This window comes from Trachypithecus francoisi, unplaced genomic scaffold, assembly GCF_009764315.1.
Source record: "Trachypithecus francoisi isolate TF-2019V2 unplaced genomic scaffold, Tfra_2.0 Lachesis_group0, whole genome shotgun sequence".
NCBI lineage: Eukaryota > Metazoa > Chordata > Mammalia > Primates > Cercopithecidae > Trachypithecus > Trachypithecus francoisi.
In genome coordinates this window covers 104118189-104138218 of record NW_022681453.1, presented here as the reverse complement: position 1 = coordinate 104138218, position 20030 = coordinate 104118189, and positions in this window count along the sequence as shown.

The following is a 20030-nucleotide window of genomic DNA, read 5'->3' as shown; positions in this document are numbered from 1 at the left end:
ATGGTGTTTTGCTGCACAGATCAAACCATCATCCAGATATTAGGCACAGCATCCATCAGCTGTTCTTCCTGGGCTCTCCCACCCCCTCACCCCCACCACAGGCCCCAGACACTGTTGTTCCCCCTAATGTGTCCACGTGTTTTCATCCTTCAGCTCCCACTTACAAGTAAGAACATGAGGTGTTTGGTTTTCTGTTCCTGTGTTAGTCTGAATAAAGCTAAATGTTACTGCTCTTGATTCTCAGCAAACTTCAAATAAAGAAATTTGGAACCTCTGGATGAAACCATTTTACATGTTCATTTTTATTCCCACAAAAGAATCTTTGTGAAATAGGCACTAATTACTGTTATAGAGTGGTCGACAGAATAACAGTTCCTGTGTTTCCAGATTTACATATTGTAGAAGTTATAATCAGTGGTTGGCTTTTTAATATTAACATTTTCCTGCTTAACATAAACACTCAAAACATATGACTAAGGTAAACGATTTAGAAAGTGTTACAATAGATTAAATAATAAGAGAATTACTTTGACTGGTACATCTGACAAGAAAATAGCACTAATTTTAAAAGATGCTATTTTAATCAAAAGTTAGTATTGCGATTACAAAGAGTGGCTTGACACAAAGAGGTTTACAATTGTATCGTATTAAAAACATCATCTGGCCGGGTGAGGTGGCTCAAGCCTGTAATCCCAGCACTTTGGGAGGCCGAGATGGGCGGATCACGAGGTCAGGAGATCGAGACCATCCTGGCTAACACGGTGAAACCCCGTCTCTACTAAAAAAAAAACTACAAAAAACTAGCCGGGCGAGGTGGCGGCGCCTGTGGTCCCAGCTCCTCGGGAGGCTGAGGCAGGAGAATGGCGGGAACCCGGGAGGCGGAGCTTGCAGTGAGCTGAGATCCGGCCACTGCACTCCAGCCTGGGTGACAGCGAGACTCCGTCTCAAAAAAAATAAATAAATAAAAAATAAAAACATCATCTTTTTCATCCACATTAATGCTTTCAGTAAAACATCTGAATTTACAAGCACTGTTTGAGATCATTGAAAAGTGATGATCATATACAGGAAAATATACAAAGTTGTCTGAGATTCTACAGGGAAATTAATGTGGCCAATAACAAAACAGTTTTATTCCTCATGTGCTTTTTTTACAGAAGTAGTTTGTGTACCACGAGGAAAGGGATTTTGTTCATGCACCCTGCTCAGAGTGATGAAGCTAAATGATCAGTCCCACATCTAATAACTAACTTGAATTTTCTCTTCCAGGTAGCAGAATAGATTTTCAATAGTAGCCATGATTCAAGCTTTGCAGAAATCCTAAATAACGTTTGAATTGATAAAGATGTAACTATTTATTGATAATATGAAATATCTATTTTATGTTATCTTGGTTATTATTCTTTGCTATGCTCAACTCAACTCTGCTTTTATGAATTAGATCCATATCCTTTATGTAGTGCAACCTGGTAATCAAATACTCGCTAGTACTTCAGCGCCTACCAAACACTATTTTTCCCCTCCGCTGGCAGAAACAAGTATGAGTGCAATATATTTACTCATTTATTCATTCTCTCGGTCGTTCATACATTCTTTCCACACTTAAATATTATACTATATTCTAATAATCTGAAAATAATCAAGGTACCCTTTCTTATGGAATTACATAAGGAGAAGACAAACTATTGATTTTTAATACAAACAATAAGCACTATCATAGAGGTAGGCTGAGGCCCTCACCTGTTGCGTTTCCCCAATTATAGGATCACCTCTGCCTGCCAAGAAATTCAATACTTTTAGATCCAAGCTTCCCAGCACCTATGCCATTTGTTATTATTTTTTCCGGGTCACTGCATCAAAACCATGTTCAAGGTTGATAGATCCATTATACAAAAGTAGACATCAAAATGCTCATGTCGATTTTTGTTCCTTTTAATTCTGGTTTCCCTGATTTTGTACAAGGTCTCTCCTGCTCACTTTCTATTCCTCCTGAAAGGACAGCAATAATAACAATTTTCATGTCCCTTAACTTACTGTATAATGTTCTGTGCATGGAAGATACGTTCTAGCCCATCTTCTCTTGGTCGTTTCCTCTCTTCCCTCACACTCATTTCTAACCAGAGCAATCTTCTCTTTCCAGAGAATATTTGTTTTATATGTGTCCATATTCAAGGAAACTAGAAACTTTGTACAATACACTAATGTCTACTGCAACTTTGAACAAAGAACTCATGAAAAGCAAGGAGACTAAAGCTCCTTCATAATAATATAAGAGTGGAGTGACAGATGTTTGGATCATTAACCATTCCCCAGCACTGTACATAGAATTACGGTAAGAGAAAGGACAGACAACTTTTAACACTTTTTGATAAATTCAGGTAAGCCTCTCCCTAGAATCTAAGGAGGAGTGCATCAAGTTGTACAGAAAAGGATACTTCTAGAAAATAAAATGACTTTTTTGTTAGAAAGACAAAAAGTGCTCCTTATCAAGAATGGCACATAATTTATTATTGTTGAAATATAACTTTTGTTGGAGAGTTTTAGGAAATTAATCCAGACAAGTGGCAAGTACCAGCTAATGAAGGACATTGTACCAAGCAAATAAATTTCGATTTTAGGTTATGTATGAGGATATGCCATAAATAATTTTAAGCAGAAAACTAACATGATTCAAATTGGAATTTAGAAAGATCATCTTTACTCAATAGTAAAGGATGAATAGTTAGTTCACAGTCTATGAAGATAAAAGTACCTAGCACTGAGATTCATAAAATCTGGCAACATATGATTTATTTTATTTTTACTCTCACAATGTCTCTATTAGATAGAAATATACAGACATGAGTTATGCATGTCCCAATAGAAAAGAACCGCCACAACAAAACCAGCGAGATGGTGGTAGATGATTTTTTAAACGTGTTTGTTTCACAGTAATTTTCCAGCAAACCTAACATGCTTTATCCATAGCACATATCCAGGCAAATATCTGTGTCCCTTTCCTGTCAGATATCTCACCTGCAATCTGACAGCAGCAACCCAACTGAGGATCAATGATATTCGCTCTACCTATTCTAAAATATTTCAATTCTTAATACATCCTTGAAATTTTGTTTAATAAATATAATAAAGTATAATTTGTCGGTAAGACACATTTTATCTTTATTTTTGCTTTTGAATATCTACTTTACTTATCTATTTAGTTGTTTTCATGGCTGGCCTAATTCCACAACATATGGGAAAAACTCAACATCAAGAAATGTATAAAATTAACTATGAATTTAAAGTCAGACTGGGCATTGAGATATGTCAGTGCAGTAAGATGAGAGGAATCATAATATGCAAATGCATACGACCAAAAAGCCAACACACCTGCTAGAATGGATCCACACTTTGGATCTTAGCTCCTGTTGACCAAACAGAAAGAAAAATACTTCCAGTTGCAAAAATGTTCATTGTCAATGGACCATACTCCAGCTTCTCAGGGAAGCAAAGCTTTTCTTACTACACAGCTCTGAAGTTAACTTCTCTTATATTGGTAGAATTAGACATTGCTTAAAACATTTGTTGGCTTTTGATAAATCACTATGATTTTATTTTCAGTTTAAAACATTAAATAACGATATTCCTGGCAAATTAATTCTTCTGAGAGAAGCTAAATTACACGTTAAAAGGCAAATGTTTAGTTTACAGTAGTTAAAGAACTCTTTATTTTGCAAGGCAAGGTAGAGATTATGAAATTAATATCACTTGGATCACCAGTATTTATATATTATATTTTACCCTAGTAACATACAATCAATGAAGATTTATTGACCAATAACAATCTTTTTAATGTTATATTATAAAAATACTATTTTCAGATATATTTAATAAATTATTGTACAAATAAAACTGAGCATGATAATTTTATTAAGGCTTTTGTTGCTATCAATAAGAGACATCACAAATGACCACAAAAACATCATAAAAAGAAAAATTGGTTCAAATAGGTGCAAACGAGAGTATAAGTTTTATATATTTTCTCCATGCAAACAATCCCTTTTTAATCTTGCATTATAGTAATATTGCTAAGATAAAAATAAACAATGCTCTTTAGGAATCGCAAACAAAACAATAAGCAATGTAAAAAAAAGGAAGTAATAAATGCTGGAGACCTCTAGATAAAGAAAAATCAGTGAGAAGCCACTTGTGTGAAGATACTGAAAGTAGGTATTAATTTATTGAAGTGTTAAATAAATGTAAAAGAGGTTTAAAGACAATAACAAGTAAAAAATATAGATGGTAGATAGTTCTATAGCTATCACTAAACGAAAGGAGGAAACAATGAGAGAGAGAGAGAAAGGAAAAAAGGAAGAAATGAAAAAGAGAGAAAGAAGAAGAAAGAAAGGAAGGAAGGAAGGGAGGGAGGGAGGAAGGAAGGAAGGAAGGAAGGAAGGAGGGAAAGAGGGAGGGAGGGAGGAGGAAAAAAGGAAAGGGGAAGAGAGGGAGGGAGGAAGGAGGAAGGGAAAGAGGGAGGAAGGAAAGGAAGGGAGAAAGGAAGGAGAAAGAAAGAGAAAGAAAGAAAGAAAGAGAAAGAAAGAAAGAAAGAAAGAAAGAAAGAAAGAAAGAAAGAAAGAAAGAGAAAGAGAAAGAAAAGAAAGTGGCAAGGAAGGAAAGGGAAATAAGAATACAGAGCACAGAGAGAAAATGAAAGGATCTATTAACATGCATTATTCTTTTGAGTATGTTGACTGGAGAGAAGAAAAAGGGCAGCATATATGAAAAACTAAAATTGTGTATAATCCTTTAGTGTTTGTGATATGATCTCATTCATATAAAATTATAAGTATGTGGGTATGCATAGAGAAAATAGGAAAGTGTGTGCAGTTAAAAACTGATGTTTTAAATCAGCATTGAGAAAACAGAAGCACATCCAAGACTAGCATCATAGCATTGGGGTTGGCGAAGACAGGGCAATAACATTGGCCTTTTCCTTATATAGTTTAAATCGTTTTACGTCTTTCCTGTGTGTTACTTTTGCAACATAAAAGCTTTAAATAAACAATAATTTAATAAGCCATACCATTGAGATATCTTGACCATAAAGGTCACTTCTTATAAAACACTTTGACAGAACCACACAAATTTAGTGAAGAATTGTCCATGACTAAAAAATTAATAATAGTTTCAGGAAGAAAATTAGTAATTATTTATAAGAACTTAACACTACATAAAAAATATCATATTAATTTCTATACCAGAATAACCATCAGACTGAATTAATAATATGATTTAATCACACAAAGAAGAGGGCCTTTTTAATACTGCCTCGTAGTTAGAAAATCATCACTTAACCAGAAGTACGATTTCAAAATATACAAAAAATAAATGAATTAAGAATTACTGGTAAAAAGGTATGTATGTATGTATGTATGTATGTATGTTGTATATACACACACATACAGCTTTTGTCATACACATACGTGGCAAAATATATAATGTTGTTGATACAATAAACTCATAAACAAATTTCCCATCTCTAAATGAACAATATAAAATATCAGGAAAACACTCAAGCTGGTGGATCTCACTCTGATATATGCCATTGTAGAAGAATGTAGATATTTCAAACTTGTGCATATGGTCCCTCACAATAAATAATCAGTATTTCAGAGTAAAAGAATGTGTCTGAGACTTTCTGTAGATTCTTCTTAATGGTCTTGTGTCAGTTGTTGAGAAACTCATAAGTTCCACATGTTGCAGGTTTGTGTGTATGTGTGTGCATATACAAGAAAGAGTATAGGGAGACATGTTTTGAATTTGCCATAGGAGCTAAATTTTTCTCTGTACATAACCTTTCAAAACATAAATTACTAGAGATGCATCTGATCGAACACCCAAGGCAGCTAACAAGCACATCTACCCTTCTGTCCAAAAACTCTTTGCGGGGTTGACTCATGTTGATGCTGCTTCTTGCCTGGAGCATGGTATTTAAGGTTAGTGGCAATAGTGCTGGTCATCTGAATTGACAAAAAACAGAAGGTCGTGCAGTGGAAATGCCAGTGATGTAAAACCAAAAGACATGGTCCTGTCAGTAATTCCCTCCTCGTCTTTGGCTCAGCAGATTAACCTCCCTGGACCTCACTTTCTTTGCTGTTCAGCAAGAGTTTTGTGATTTAGCAATATTTTACTGACTGAGTTTTAATTTAAAGAAAAACTGGGTCTCTCAAGATGTTACTGGCAGTACCATGGCAAATCAACTTAGAAATTGTTGCTAATCTGATGAGCATGACGGTTGTAAATCTGTGGGGTCTTGCCTTCGATAAATCAGTTTAAATGGTTCAATTCCAAATATCTAAAACATTCAGATCATTTTTTAAAATTTTTGCTCATAGTTTTGAGATTTTACAGAATTCAATTTGGGAAATACGGTGTTAAATGTTCTCTCCAAGCATAAAATCATAGTCATTTCTCAAAACAGACATACCAATGCTCAACAGATATATGAAAAAGTACTTAACATCACTAATCATCTTGGAAGTACAAATTAAAGCTGCAAAAAGATCTAACTCCACACTTACTACAACAGCCATTATCAAAAGTCAAAAGATAACAGTTGGTGAATATATGGAGAGAAGAGAACACTTGTGCACTGATGATAGGAATGTCAACTTGTGCAGCCAATTTGGGAAACAGTGTGGAAGTTCATCAACGCATTAAAATGGAATCATTATAGGACCCAGCAATCTCACTTCTGGGTCTATATCCAAAGGAAATGACATCATTATGTCAAAGAGATTGCACTCCCATGTTATTTGCAGCATTATTCACAGTAGCCAAGATATGGAACCAACCTAAGTGCCTATCAGCAAAAGGATGGTTAAAGAAAATATTGTATATATGCAATAGAATAGCATTTAGCTTTATCAATGAAGGGAATTCAACCATTTATGACACCATGGATGAATCTAAAAATCACTGGTAAGTGAAATAAGCCAGACACAGAGAGACAAATAAATGCATGATCTCATTTACATGTGGAATCTAAAATGTCAAGTTCATAGAAGCAGAGGGTAGAATAGTGGTTGCCAGAGTCTAGGAAACACTGGGAGATTGAGAGAAGTTGGTCAAAGTGTGCAAAGTTTTAGTTAGGATGAATAAATTCTGCAGGTCTATCATACAGCATAGTAACTATAGTTAATAATAATGTATTTTATACTTGGAAATTGCTAAGAGAATAGATGTTAAACATTTTGACTGCAAAAAAAATGTTATGTGAGAGGATGCATATGTTGATTAGCTTGATTTAAACATTTCACAATGTATATTTATATCAAAATATCATGTTGTGTAAGTTATACAATCTTTATCAATTATACCCTTATAAAATAAAAAATTAAAATAACATTTGCCTAGAATAATAATGATCACAAAACATAATAAAATACATAAAATTTACGGTGGCTCAAGCCTGTAATCCCAGCACTTTGGGAGGCCGAGACGGGCGGATCACGAGGTCAGGAGATCAAGACCATCCTGGCGAACACGGTGAAACTCCGTCTCTACTAAAAATACAAAAACTAGCCGGGCGACGTGGCGGGCGCCTGTAGTCCCAGCTACTCGGGAGGCTGAGGCAGGAGAATGGCATAAACCCGGGAGGCGGAGCTTGCAGTGAGCTGAGATCCGGCCACTGCACTCCAGCCTGGGCGACAGAGCGAGACTCCGCCTCAAAAAAAAAAAAAAAAAAAAAAAATACATAAAATTTAAAAATCATATTAATTTCTATACCAGAACAACTATCAGACTGAATAAATATGATTTAATCACACAAAGAAGAGGGCCTTTTTAATATTGCCTTGTAGTTAGAAAATCATCACTTAACCAGAAGCATGATTTCAAAATATGCAAAAAACAAATGAATCGAGAACTATTGGTAAAAAGGTACGTATGTATGTATGTACACACACATACAGCTTTTGTCATACACATACGTGGCAAAATATGTAATCTTGTTGATACAACAAAATATATAAAAATGTTGGAAAACTGAGCAAAACTAAAAACAAAATTATAGTTTAAACATTTTGAATATTTGGAATTAAATAATTTTAACTGGTTCACCTAAATAGATTATGCAAACTAAGTAGAATAGTTATATCACTATTATTTTTCATCCCAAACTTGACACAGTATTTCATATCTAACCATACTCTGGCATGACACAGACTAAACAAGATGACACCCTCTCATTCATAAAACAAAAAAGAAAAAGAGGAGTTTTCTCCCTGAAACTTTTCAAAATGCCTGTTTATTATCTATTTGACTCTATTGCTGACAATTATTAGAACTAGAGTTGATATTTCTCACCCATTCAATTGAAAATCATAAAAAGATTGCTTCCTATAAATTGTTCCTATGCAGTGTTCACAGGTACTGAATATTTAAGAGTCCAAAATTAATTATTTTCCTGCCCTCTTGAAATACGCCTGAACCCAGAAGATACTGCCATAAAAAGAACTTACTTAATTTATACCAACTTTAAAATAACCTGGCTGTGGCAAAGCATGACCAGACAGCTGCCTGCAGTCACAGTCTTACGTTTAATGAACTATTTTGCTTATATAATGAGTATCTCTCAGCTTCCCTGGACCTGTCCTTTCTTGAACAGTTTCCAAAGCTTTGAGAGTTTAAGCAAAGAAATAGTATGAAGTAGGAAAAATAAATGGTTCCTGATAATTGCTACCTTGGGCACTAAACAGAGGGAATGGTAGACATCAGTGAGCTGACTCTGCCTCTGCAGAACATATGCTCACCCAGAGTCAGAGGCAGCAGGTAGCACCTCTTCAGTGCACACGTTTTTCTTCTGCTTTCTGCTCTGTCAATTTTTTATTTAAATGCAGAGATCTGACTGGAACATCCAAGAATTGCTTTTCATGGAGTGGATATCCAATTATTATGACAACAGTCAACAAAGAAAAATTAATTTCATGTGAAAAGTGACAAATCTCAAACAAAATATGATCTTGAATACAGATGCATTCATACTGGGAAAAGAAACTGCTCTTTCTTCTCAGTCACTCATAAGTTAGCTGAGTTACATAGGGAATGTGATTGCTTGTAAATTTATTTTAAATTTTCAACATTTTAAAAACAGATGAGTACATTATTGTCCACACCAAACCTGAACTTTTTCATCAAAATGTAATAATAAAAGATGGTATTACAATTCCTTGGCCACACTGGATATTCCTCATGTCATTTCAAGGCTTTTTAGTTAGGGAACAGAAAACATTCCATTGTGAGGAAAATGCAAACATAACTTCCAGAAAACAAAGAAAGTTGATGTAAATGTAGATAGGCAGTGTTGGGGGAGGAAGGGAACTGATCATATAAAGAACCGTTAGCAATGTCCAGAGGCTTGTTTTTTATTCTAATGCCATTAAGCCCACTGTAGGTTTCATAAACAAGAGGATATCGGGGGAGAAACCACTGAATCTGCTGTCTGAGAAACAGATATCAGAGCGGAGCGGGGTGACGGTGCCTTGCGCTGGCACAGAAGTACCAGAAATGACAGAAGTGAAGACATTTAGAACACATGTTGAATGGTGCTGAAAGATCTGCTCTTGGATCGGATGTTGAGGAGTGGAGTCAGTTCTTTTACTCAATTATGATTCCTTAGACCATTTCCTGTTAGATTCCACGATAGTATGGTGATCAGGGGAAATTCTTAAGCTAACAGATGCGAGATAATTATAGTCTTAGTTCCTTCTAGTGAATTGTGAAGGTGCCCTACACCTGTTTACTCCTTTGTAAAATGGCCTCCACTTTCCCCTTCCTACTTGAGAATGAGATGAATGTTACACAGCTCAATGTGTTACTGCTCATTGTTTGCATGCAACCCCTTTCTCTGTCTTAATTGCATTACACCATACTTGTTCCTATTGAATGTCAGTTTCATTTGTTTTTCATAACTCTTTCAATTTATCAAAGTCAACTGACTCCAATCCTCTCCTCCCAAGGTGTTGACCTTCTCTTTCTTTCCCTTTTTGTTTTCCTCCTGTATACTTCTAATGAGGCACATTTTCTACTCTGTCATTTAGATTTGGGATTCTTCTTTCAGTATCTGCCTCCATTATTTACTGGCTTTTTCCATGGCCCTTTGACAACAATGCTTGCAAAATGCCTCCCTTCCTCTTGGTGTTGTCTTTGAAATGGTTTTAACTTTTAAGGCAAAAGATAGAGTTATGCTTGCCAATGCTACGTTATAGTCAATCTTCTCCACAATACACTAGATCTAAAGCACTGGATTCAAGATAGAATTGATGGAATGCAATTGGAGAAACTTGAGAATTCATAATGTATATTCTGATCATTTGAACACATATCTCACATTGTGATAAATCTTTCAGATACTGAAAGTAAATTTGCAAGTATATAATTCCAGGTTCTACAGGTAACAAACATAGATGGAATAGCTCAAAAATCACATATATAATATACATCAAAATCATATATATGTATATGTTACATATATATTTAAGACATCTTTTATATATATCATTTTTATCACTTTTGATACTGGTTTGACTATTCTCTCTCTGTGCTTGCTTTTACATAATGCCCATTTTAAATAGAGGCAGAAGTGAAAGGAAAAAACCCAGTATGAAAATGTCTATTTTTTACAATGCTTTAAGTAAATTTATTCTCTTTTTTCACCTTATAGATACACATATATAGGTATAGCCTATATTAGCAATATAAGTTAATGTATATTAACATTGTATAATGTATAAACCCTTCGCTTGGGTTTAATACATGACCTTTAAATACTAAGAAGTTTAATCTTGCAAACTCCCATCTGCAGAGAAATAAATGTCTAATTAAGTGGGGAAAATAATTAAAATAAGACTGAACTTTGCCTATGATTGCATATTGTATGTTTTTAATTAGAAAAAAATAATATAAACTTATGAATACAGATAACTATTTAAAAATATCAGTGTGTTCACCTTAATATGATTTACTTTTCTGAATCAATGACTACTTTTTCTTTATTAATGCTAATACATCTAACTGTAAAAGTATGACATTTTATAGCAGTAAGCAATTTTTTTATCTTGTTATAGAATTAAATATGAAAGATTTAGCCTGAATGCTAAAAGAAACCTATTAAACGATCTAAAATTACACTCACAGCATGGAGCAACAGTACAGAATCCAGTTTTCCTAATGCCTCTTATGCATATGATATGAAAGTTTATTTCCAACATTTTAAAATAGTTTTTAGCTAATCCATGTCCTAAATGATACATATATAAAGTAGTTTACACACTTGTGTGCTGGTCCTTAAGGAACATTCTTTAAAATAGGAAATATAAATTCTTCCAATGTTAGACTCAACTTTATTTCCTTAGGCAAATAAAATCACCAAAGTATATTTACTGTGACTAAAAATAGCCATTCTTTATTGGATAAGTATCTTTAACATGACTAAAAACAGTGATTCTTTACGTTTTTCAACGTTGTGTCAATCAGTTTATTTTCTTTTTCTTGTATTTCTATCTTACAGAAATAGAAACTTTAAAATTTATCACTGGAATAAAATAGTGTAGCGATAGTACCTATAACATGACTACAATAAGCCATAAAAGATAATACAGTTTTAAAGCTCTGGAAATGAAAAATTGAAATTCTTTTATTAAATCTAAGATAACAATCAATCACTAATTTGGGAATATGTTCAAAAGAACAGCATGCCAATTACTGCGTCCCCAGGTCAGAGGTACTTTGGGGCAATTTTGTGGTTGGAATTTTCTTACATACACAATAATAAGTGTCTCAATTTTGTGACAGGTTTTATAAATTATTTTAGCTATATGAAATCATGCCTGTCATTCTCAAAATACCAACAATGAAACATGTATTTTAATCAAGTGAAGATTTCATCATTAACAGCCTTGAAATAAATACTTGAGAAATGTGTTTTTAAAAGCAGTCATTCAGCAAGAAGTCAATTGGTCCTAGAAAGTGTAATGGATGTCTTTTGAAAAATCATTTATTTATAAAGGGAATGTCATTAAAAGTTGAAAGTAGTGATCATATAAAAGAAACAATTATGGGAGAAAATTATTTTGGGTTACATACTTACATGTGTCCGTGTAGGCTCTCATCATTTGAGTCACTTATTTGAAAGTAGAACTTTGATATTAAAGAAAAAGTGTTTTAAAAGTTTTCATACTATATAGTTCAAACTCTGACCATTTTTAAAAATAATAGTGCTGACAGTTGTATTCCCTTCAATATTGTTTTATATGCTAATAAAACTATCTGCATAGTTTTAGGAAAATATCGGGAAAAACAGGAATGTCAAATAGTTGATGTTGATGTAACGTTTTGCATCTGCACTATCCTATATGGTAGTCACTCTTTTCATAATGAAAGCTATTAAAATTTAAAATAATAAATTAAATTAAAAATTCAGCTTCTCAATTGCAAAATAATAATAATAATAATAATAATAATCAACAGGTCCATGTTGCAGTAAGCTACAATTTGGGACAGTGAAGATGTAAACAACTCCAACATTGCAGAATGTTTTCTTGGACAACATCAAGTTGGACTTTCTACATATCTTGAATTTTGGGTTTGTTTGTTTGTTTGTTTGTTTTTTGAGACGGAGTCTCGCTCTGTCGCCCAGGCTGGAGTGCAGTGGCCCGATCTGGGCTCGCTGCAAGCTCCGCCTCCTGGGTTCACACCGTTCTCCTGCCTCAGCCTCAGTAGCTGGGACTACAGGCGCCGCCACCACGCCAGGCTAATTTTTTGTATTTTTAGTAGAGACGGGGTTTCACCACGTTAGCCAGGATGGTCTCGATCTCCTGACCTCGTGATCCACCCGTCTCAGCCTCCCAAAGTGCTGGAATTAGAGGTGTGAGCCACCGCGCCCTGCCATAACTTGAATTTTTTAATAAAGTGAACACCTTTTTTATTGAATGCCTGGAAATAAATACTTGAAAAATTTATTTTTAAAACAGACATTCAGCAGGAAGTTAATTGGTCTTACAAAGTGTAAGAGTGTCTTTTTGAAAAGTCATTTATATAAGGAGTGTCATTAAAAGTTGCAAATCATCATCATATAAAAGAAGCAATATTAGAAGAAAATCATTTTGGAAAGCACAATTATATGTGTTCTTGTAGGTGCACCACCTATGTGAGTCATCTATTTGAAGATAGATTAATAAGCTATTTGATTTCATGTTTTTCCTAGAACTTTTAGACACGAAATGAAATGAAATGAAATAATGTCTTCTTAAAGGTGGTAACAATTGAAATCCAGTCAGTTTGGATGTAAAGTCTTTTCAGAAGGCCAGAAAATAGAAGGCCAATTCTAATATGAAATATCAGTGCTTTAAAAATTATTCACAGAAGAGAAAATTTGTTTATATTAAAGAAGCATAGCACATTTTCAAAACTTTTATAGTTTAGTATCAACATTTATGTGACTTTAGAATGATATTTTTACTTTAATAGAATATACGTTTCATATTATATTTTACTTTTGCCACTGTTAATTTTAAAATAGATAATAAGAACAAGAAAGAAAGTCCTAGGGTAATGAGTGAAAAGAGCATAATTAGCCTATAATAATCTGAATATATTTTTAAAAGTGCAATTTATTGGAAATAATACTCATGTTAATAATTGATATTTAAACACTGAACTTTTGGCTGTTTTTTTTTTCAAATTTACTTAGAAACCACAATATTGTAATACAAGTCTACTTTTGGAGAATGAAGAAATTAATTCTTTACAATTCTTTACAATTAATATTATATGTAATTAGAATTCACAGTTCTTCCAGGTGTTTCTCCTTTTTAAAAATAACTTAAATTAACTTTGAAACAAAGATTTTTCTGAACATGTGTATTTACAAAGAAAAGAATAGACTTTATACTGTCAGTTAGGAATTTGTTTTGTCATCATAGGAGAGAAATAAAAAACTTAATCCTATTTTTCACATTTTTGTGATGAGCTAGGTTTTAAGCCATATTTAGAACAATTAAGATGCACTGAACAATATTGAGAACCACATTACCAATTGATAATGCTAATCCAACTTGCTCATTAGGTTTGAACTATAGAATACATTTGCAAAGAATTATTCACAAAAGTCCTTTAGGAGCCTGGCACCCTGGCACATGCCTGTAGTCCCAGCTACTCAAGAGGCTGAGGTGGAAGGATCACTTGAGCCTAGAACTTTGAGTTCAGCCTAGACAACATAACAAGATCCTGTCTCTAAGAAAATAATTATTAATTAAATGAAACATTCAAAAGTTCTCTAATCAAAGTTTTGCTAGAAGGGATATAAAACAGAAATCATAAACTTTTAATGATAAGTGAATATTTTTATGGACGAATACAATCACAATCTAATTCTATATTTCTTCTCCCCTAAATCAAAACTATTGATTAAACAGGTGGTAGCATTTGATATTCTACAGACAAGCCTGCCAAAGTTTTCAGGGAGTACCACTTCCATCAAGAAATAACACAAACTAGACAATCATATGGATGTATGAGCTCTGACCTTTTGGGTGGGAGAAAAATAATTTGCTTAAAGATGACATTTTAAAAACATACACATAAAACATAGCTTCTAGTTATTTTTCACATAAGAATATTTAACGCAAAACATTAAATAATTACTTATTGTATTTCATTTTATTTAGAGACAGGTTCTTGATTTGTCTCCCAGGTTGGAGTGCAGTGGCACTATCCTGGGTCACTGTAACCTCAAACTCCTGGGCTCAAGCAACCCTCTGACTCCAGCCTCCCTCATAGCTAGGGCTACAAGTGCAAACCACCACACCTGGCAATTTGTCTGTCTTTCTTTCTTTCTTTTCTTTTCTTTTTTCTTTTCTTTTTTTTGCACAGATGGGGTCTCACTATGTTGCCCAGGCTGGTCTCAAACTCCTGGCCTCAAGCCATCCTCCTGTCTTGGCCTCCCAAAATTCTGGCATAACAGGCACGAGCCACCACGCTGCACTTAGACAGCTGCACACATGGGATGCAGAAATGGGATGATCTACTTTGTATGTGCAAAAACTAGATAATTTCCTTTCTGTTATATTTGATGGTAATTCCTAGAAACAAAATTGGGGGAGCATTTTATGACAGAACATAATAAAAGCTATTTATTTAAAAATTAGTCATCCTGACTTTGATAAGAACTCCCAGTTAATATTGGATTTCTCTCCAGAAATGTGCCTCAATCTCCAGAAAAAAACAAATCTACGTATTCCCCCGACTTGAGGGAGATGGTAGAATTAGTAGTAAGCACATGTTTCCATTATCTAGGGGAGAAGAAAAACTTGTCTGGCTGCTCTCCAAAATTATTTCCATCCCTGACACACTATTATCTGCTATATGTCGTCTTCAAATATGCCTTTTAAGAAGTGAGTATCAGTTAAGAGTAACATGTAAAAGCAAAAGAAAAGCCAAGCTAAGACGTAGTTTCCTATGTCTTAAGTAAATTAAAAATCTCTATCTCTATCTAATATTGCTAGCTAATATATTTTAACATGAATGTTTGTTCTGAAATCTGATCAAAATATAAATTTGCTCTAAGAGAGCTAGTCAGATAGTGGTTGGATGTCAATGTAACTATGTGCATTTAATGATATTTTAAAAATAGTTTTTCCTTAGAGCTTTTCCCTACTAAAGCTATAAAATTTTCTTAAAATTTTGTGTCAATTCACAAACACATCCAACGAAATCAGTAAGAGGAATTAGAGATTTGAATGGAAAATAAAGTTAATTTGATTTCATTTTTAAAAATACAGGATCATTGGTTCACCTTCTCCTCAGAGAAGAATTTTAGCAAACACTTGTGTGGTGACTTAGCAAGGGCAAGATAACAAGATCGCAAGATCACTTTAGAAAACCTTAGAAAGAGGATGTGCTAGCAATTCCCTTATATACATGATAATTTAGCAGCATGTAAAGATCATAGAACAATGCTAACTGAAATTTTTTTGTGTGATTGTTTTCTTCCAAGTAATTTCCTGTTTAAGAGAAGGTTGAAAATAGAACTTACTGGTTCTATTTTTAAAATCTAACTTTGAAAAATATTTTAAAATACTTATTAGTTTGTTTTTATTCATTGAGTGTCAAAGTACTACTGTTGAGTTGTGACTTCTGTTTGGACGAACGGAGGCAAGACGGTGCACTTCCCGGTTCTTCATGACCAACTTTTCCCAGGCGCGCGAAAATGCAGCCGGCGCCCGGGAGGGTGCAGGCAGACCAACCGGGCATTCGCCAGGTGACGTCAATCCGAAGAGACCAAGATTTACCTGGTCGCACCTGTGGAACGACCCCCGACACGCCCGTGCCCCGCCTACTGCCCTCCCACTCCTAGAAAAGCCGCTCCCGACCGACTGCCACGCTGGGACTTCCCTGCCCTACACCTGTCGGGATGTCGGGACTGTAACAGGAACCCCGCCCGAGAGCCCCACCGGCTGCTTCTTTTGTGCCCTCTCTGGTGGTCTTAGAAAAACAAATCAGTTGGTGCCAACCGGGGAGGAGATCCCTCCTCAGGGCCCCCAGGGTCTGGGGAGCCTCCTCCTCCTCCTCCTTCCACGCCGCAGACGGACCAGGACCTGAGACCCACTTCCCTCACTCTCACGGCCTCTCTGGGGTACGTGCCCTTATCTCCTCTTTACCTCCCTCGGCCAAAAATCCTGCGCAGGTCCGAGGCCCACTTTTGAGCCACCCTGTGGCTCGGGAGACCCGTTCAGGACGGAGGCGTCCGCCTGAAGGTAATCTCCACCTTGGCTCTAAGAGCCTCCAGTCTGTCTCTGCTGGTTCCAAAGGACGCTTTGAAGCCAGGCAGAGATCCACTTCCATTTCCATTGTGTCCATTGTGTAAGTAAAGAGGAAACAAACGGGAAACCCCCAGTCCAAATTTCCAAAGAGCACCCCCTTAGGGTGCCTCCTAGCCAATTTAAAAACCTTACAGCTTGAACAAGACCTTAGGAGGAAGCAGTTAATTTTCCTTTCCACTGTGGCATGATCGACCTCAGCAATATCTGCCAGTGGCTAGGCAAGTGGTCCGAAATTAATTACGTACAAGGCTTTTGGGCCTTACACTCTTGTCCCGATCTGCCCTATACTCCTCCTTCTCTCCCCACTCTCTCCACCCCCTCCCTTCCTGCCCAGACTCCTCCTTCCTCCTCCTTATCTACTAGTAATCCACTCTGTCCCGTGCCTCCTTCGGGGCCCCCAACTGGTTGTCTTGAGTCCCCTATCTGTGCCCACACCCTCCTACAGTGTTAGCGCCTTTGCCAGAGGTAGCTGGGGCGGAGGGGGTAGTCAGAGTACATGTTCCTTTTTCACTGGCCGACCTTTCCAAAATTGAGAAGCGTTTAGGTGATTTCTCAGCTAATCCTACCATATACATAAAGGAATTTAGATACCCTTGTCAGGCCTATGACTTAACTTGGCATGACCCCCAGGTTATCCTAACCTCTACCCTACACCCTGAGGAGCAAGAGCGCATCCTAGCTGCGGCTTTACAGTTCAGTCGTAACCCCAGGCCAGAGAGTACACACCCCGCAGACTCCAAGGCTACAAAAGGAGCCTGCTATAAGTGCGGCAAGGCAGGACACTATGCCAACAGGTGTCTGCAAGGTCCCCGAGCCCCAACGCAGCCTTGCTATAAGTGCAAGGCATCAGGACATTGGGCCAGTGAATGTCCTAACCCTCGTCCACCAGCAACCCCCTGCCCTGCTTGCCAGCAGGGAGGACACTGGAGGTCTGATTGCCCCACCCTGAGAACAGGTGCTGCGTCTCCACGTGACCCCCTTTCCCAGGATCCTGGGAGCTCCTTCCAGCTCCTACATCTGGACGACGACAACTGAAGGTGCCGAGACTCGGGGACCCCCATCACCCTCGCTGAGCCGCGGGTAACTCTCCTGGTAGCGGGTAAGACAATTAATTTTTTAATCAACAGCGAGGCTACCTATTCTGTTTTGCCGTCCTTCTCTGGACCTAGCCTTCCATCCAATATCTCTGTAGTAAGAGTAAGCGGAAAGCCATCCACTCCACAAAAAACTCCACTCCTTAATTGCTGCCTGGCCAACAACTACTTTGCGCACTTGTTCCTCATTCCCAACTAAAAAGGGCGCCTACCGAAAGCAATCAGTGGAAATCAGTTTGGCTTTCCCCCACTCGCCTCAAACTTACTAAATTTTCTTAACTATCTCATACTCCCCAGCCTTGCCAGGACTACCCTTCTGGGTTTTGTCCATATTCCAACAACTGCTTCCATTCCTCATTCCTATACTAATACTGTGCCTTATTTTATTCTTCATCCATACGTCCAAATACCAACCATAGGCCCCGACCTTAACAACGCCCCTTAACAGCAGGAAGTAGCCAGACAGACCAGGTGCCCCTTATCACTATTATCAATAAAAGGTTGGACTGTTTGGATGAACGGAGGCAAGATGGTGCACCTCCGGGTTCTTCATCACCAACTTTTCCTGCGCGCATGAAAATGCAGCCGGCACCCAGGAGGGTGCAGACCAACCGGACATGCGCCAGGTGATGTCCATCCGAAGAGACCAAGATTTACCTGGTCGCACCTGCAGAACGCCCCCTGACACGCCCATGCCCCGCCTATTGCCCTCCCACTCCTAGAAAAGCCGCTCCGGAGGGACGCCATGCACGGACTTCCCAGCCCCACTCCTGTCAGGATGTCAGGACTGTATCAGGAACCCCGCCCAAGAGCCCCACCAGGGGACTCTGTCGGCCTCCTTTGCCAGAGGCCGACAGACCTCTCCCCCACACCTTAGGTGACCAAAAATAAATTTGCAGTTTTGCTCCTACCCTTGCCTGCTTGCTGGTTCTTTTGTGCCCGCTCTGGTGGTCTTAGAAAAACAAATCAACTTCTACACTTGAACAAATATGGGTTCACATTGAGGCTTCACTCTTCATTTCGTATCTAAGCTTACATATTATACTTATGTTTCTTACTCAGTAAAAGTCTAAAATAAATGTTCTTAGTCATCCAGGAATGGATATCAGGGAGAAGTGTGGAACATGAGTTGGTAGAGGAACTATCTTCAATTTCTAACTACCAATGTTGTTTGAATGCTTCTTTTCAGTTGTTTGAGAGAAGAAAAGAGCATGCAAGATCAAGCATGAAAGTTGTCTCTGTCAACCACACACCACTTCTGCTCATTATTCCATTGGCTAAAACTTAATTACTTGATCACACCTAACTGTAAGCAGGTTGGGACTTTGTTTGGTTAAGTGGCTAGAAAGAGCAAAAATTTATGTACTGAATAGCTAGAAATTTTTTGCCATAAAGTGATGCACTGTTACTTACCACATAGAAGTATTTTATAGATAAAATTGCATAAGGTAAAGTTCAATATTCTCCATGTAGGGGTTAAAACATATTTGCTATTATTATGAATGTCAGTGTTACCATTCTGAACTTCATTTCTCATTATAGAGCTTTCAAGCTGTGAAAGGAACTGTAAATTGGTTAAATATTTACTCTTTCCCAGAGAGTGCCTGAAAATTTCTTTCTAACACTCTGATACTATTTTTTTATTTTGGTTTAATAAAAAGAGAATGAACTTTGAAATTATACTAACTAAAAACTAAACCTCTGCTTTCCCATTTAATACCTAAGTAACTATAACCAAATAAATGATGATTGAATATCTACAAAGAGTAGTTGACATTGTGCTGTGTTTTAAGAATATAAATTGAAATTTGGTGGAATAAACATTAAGATACGACAATACTTTAAAATAAGTACAATTGTAGTGCTAAATTCAGAGTGAATACGGTCAATGTGAAATTTAGACTATATCATTGGATATCATGTTAAAAGGCTATTGTGCTAATCCAGGCAAGAAATGATGGGACTTGAACTTTAGCAGTTGGGGTAGATGCGGAGAGAAGTGGAAGAAGAGAAAGAAAAATAAACCCATTTGAAAAACATTTCCGATGGGGGTTAATAGTACTTAGTTAATAATTGG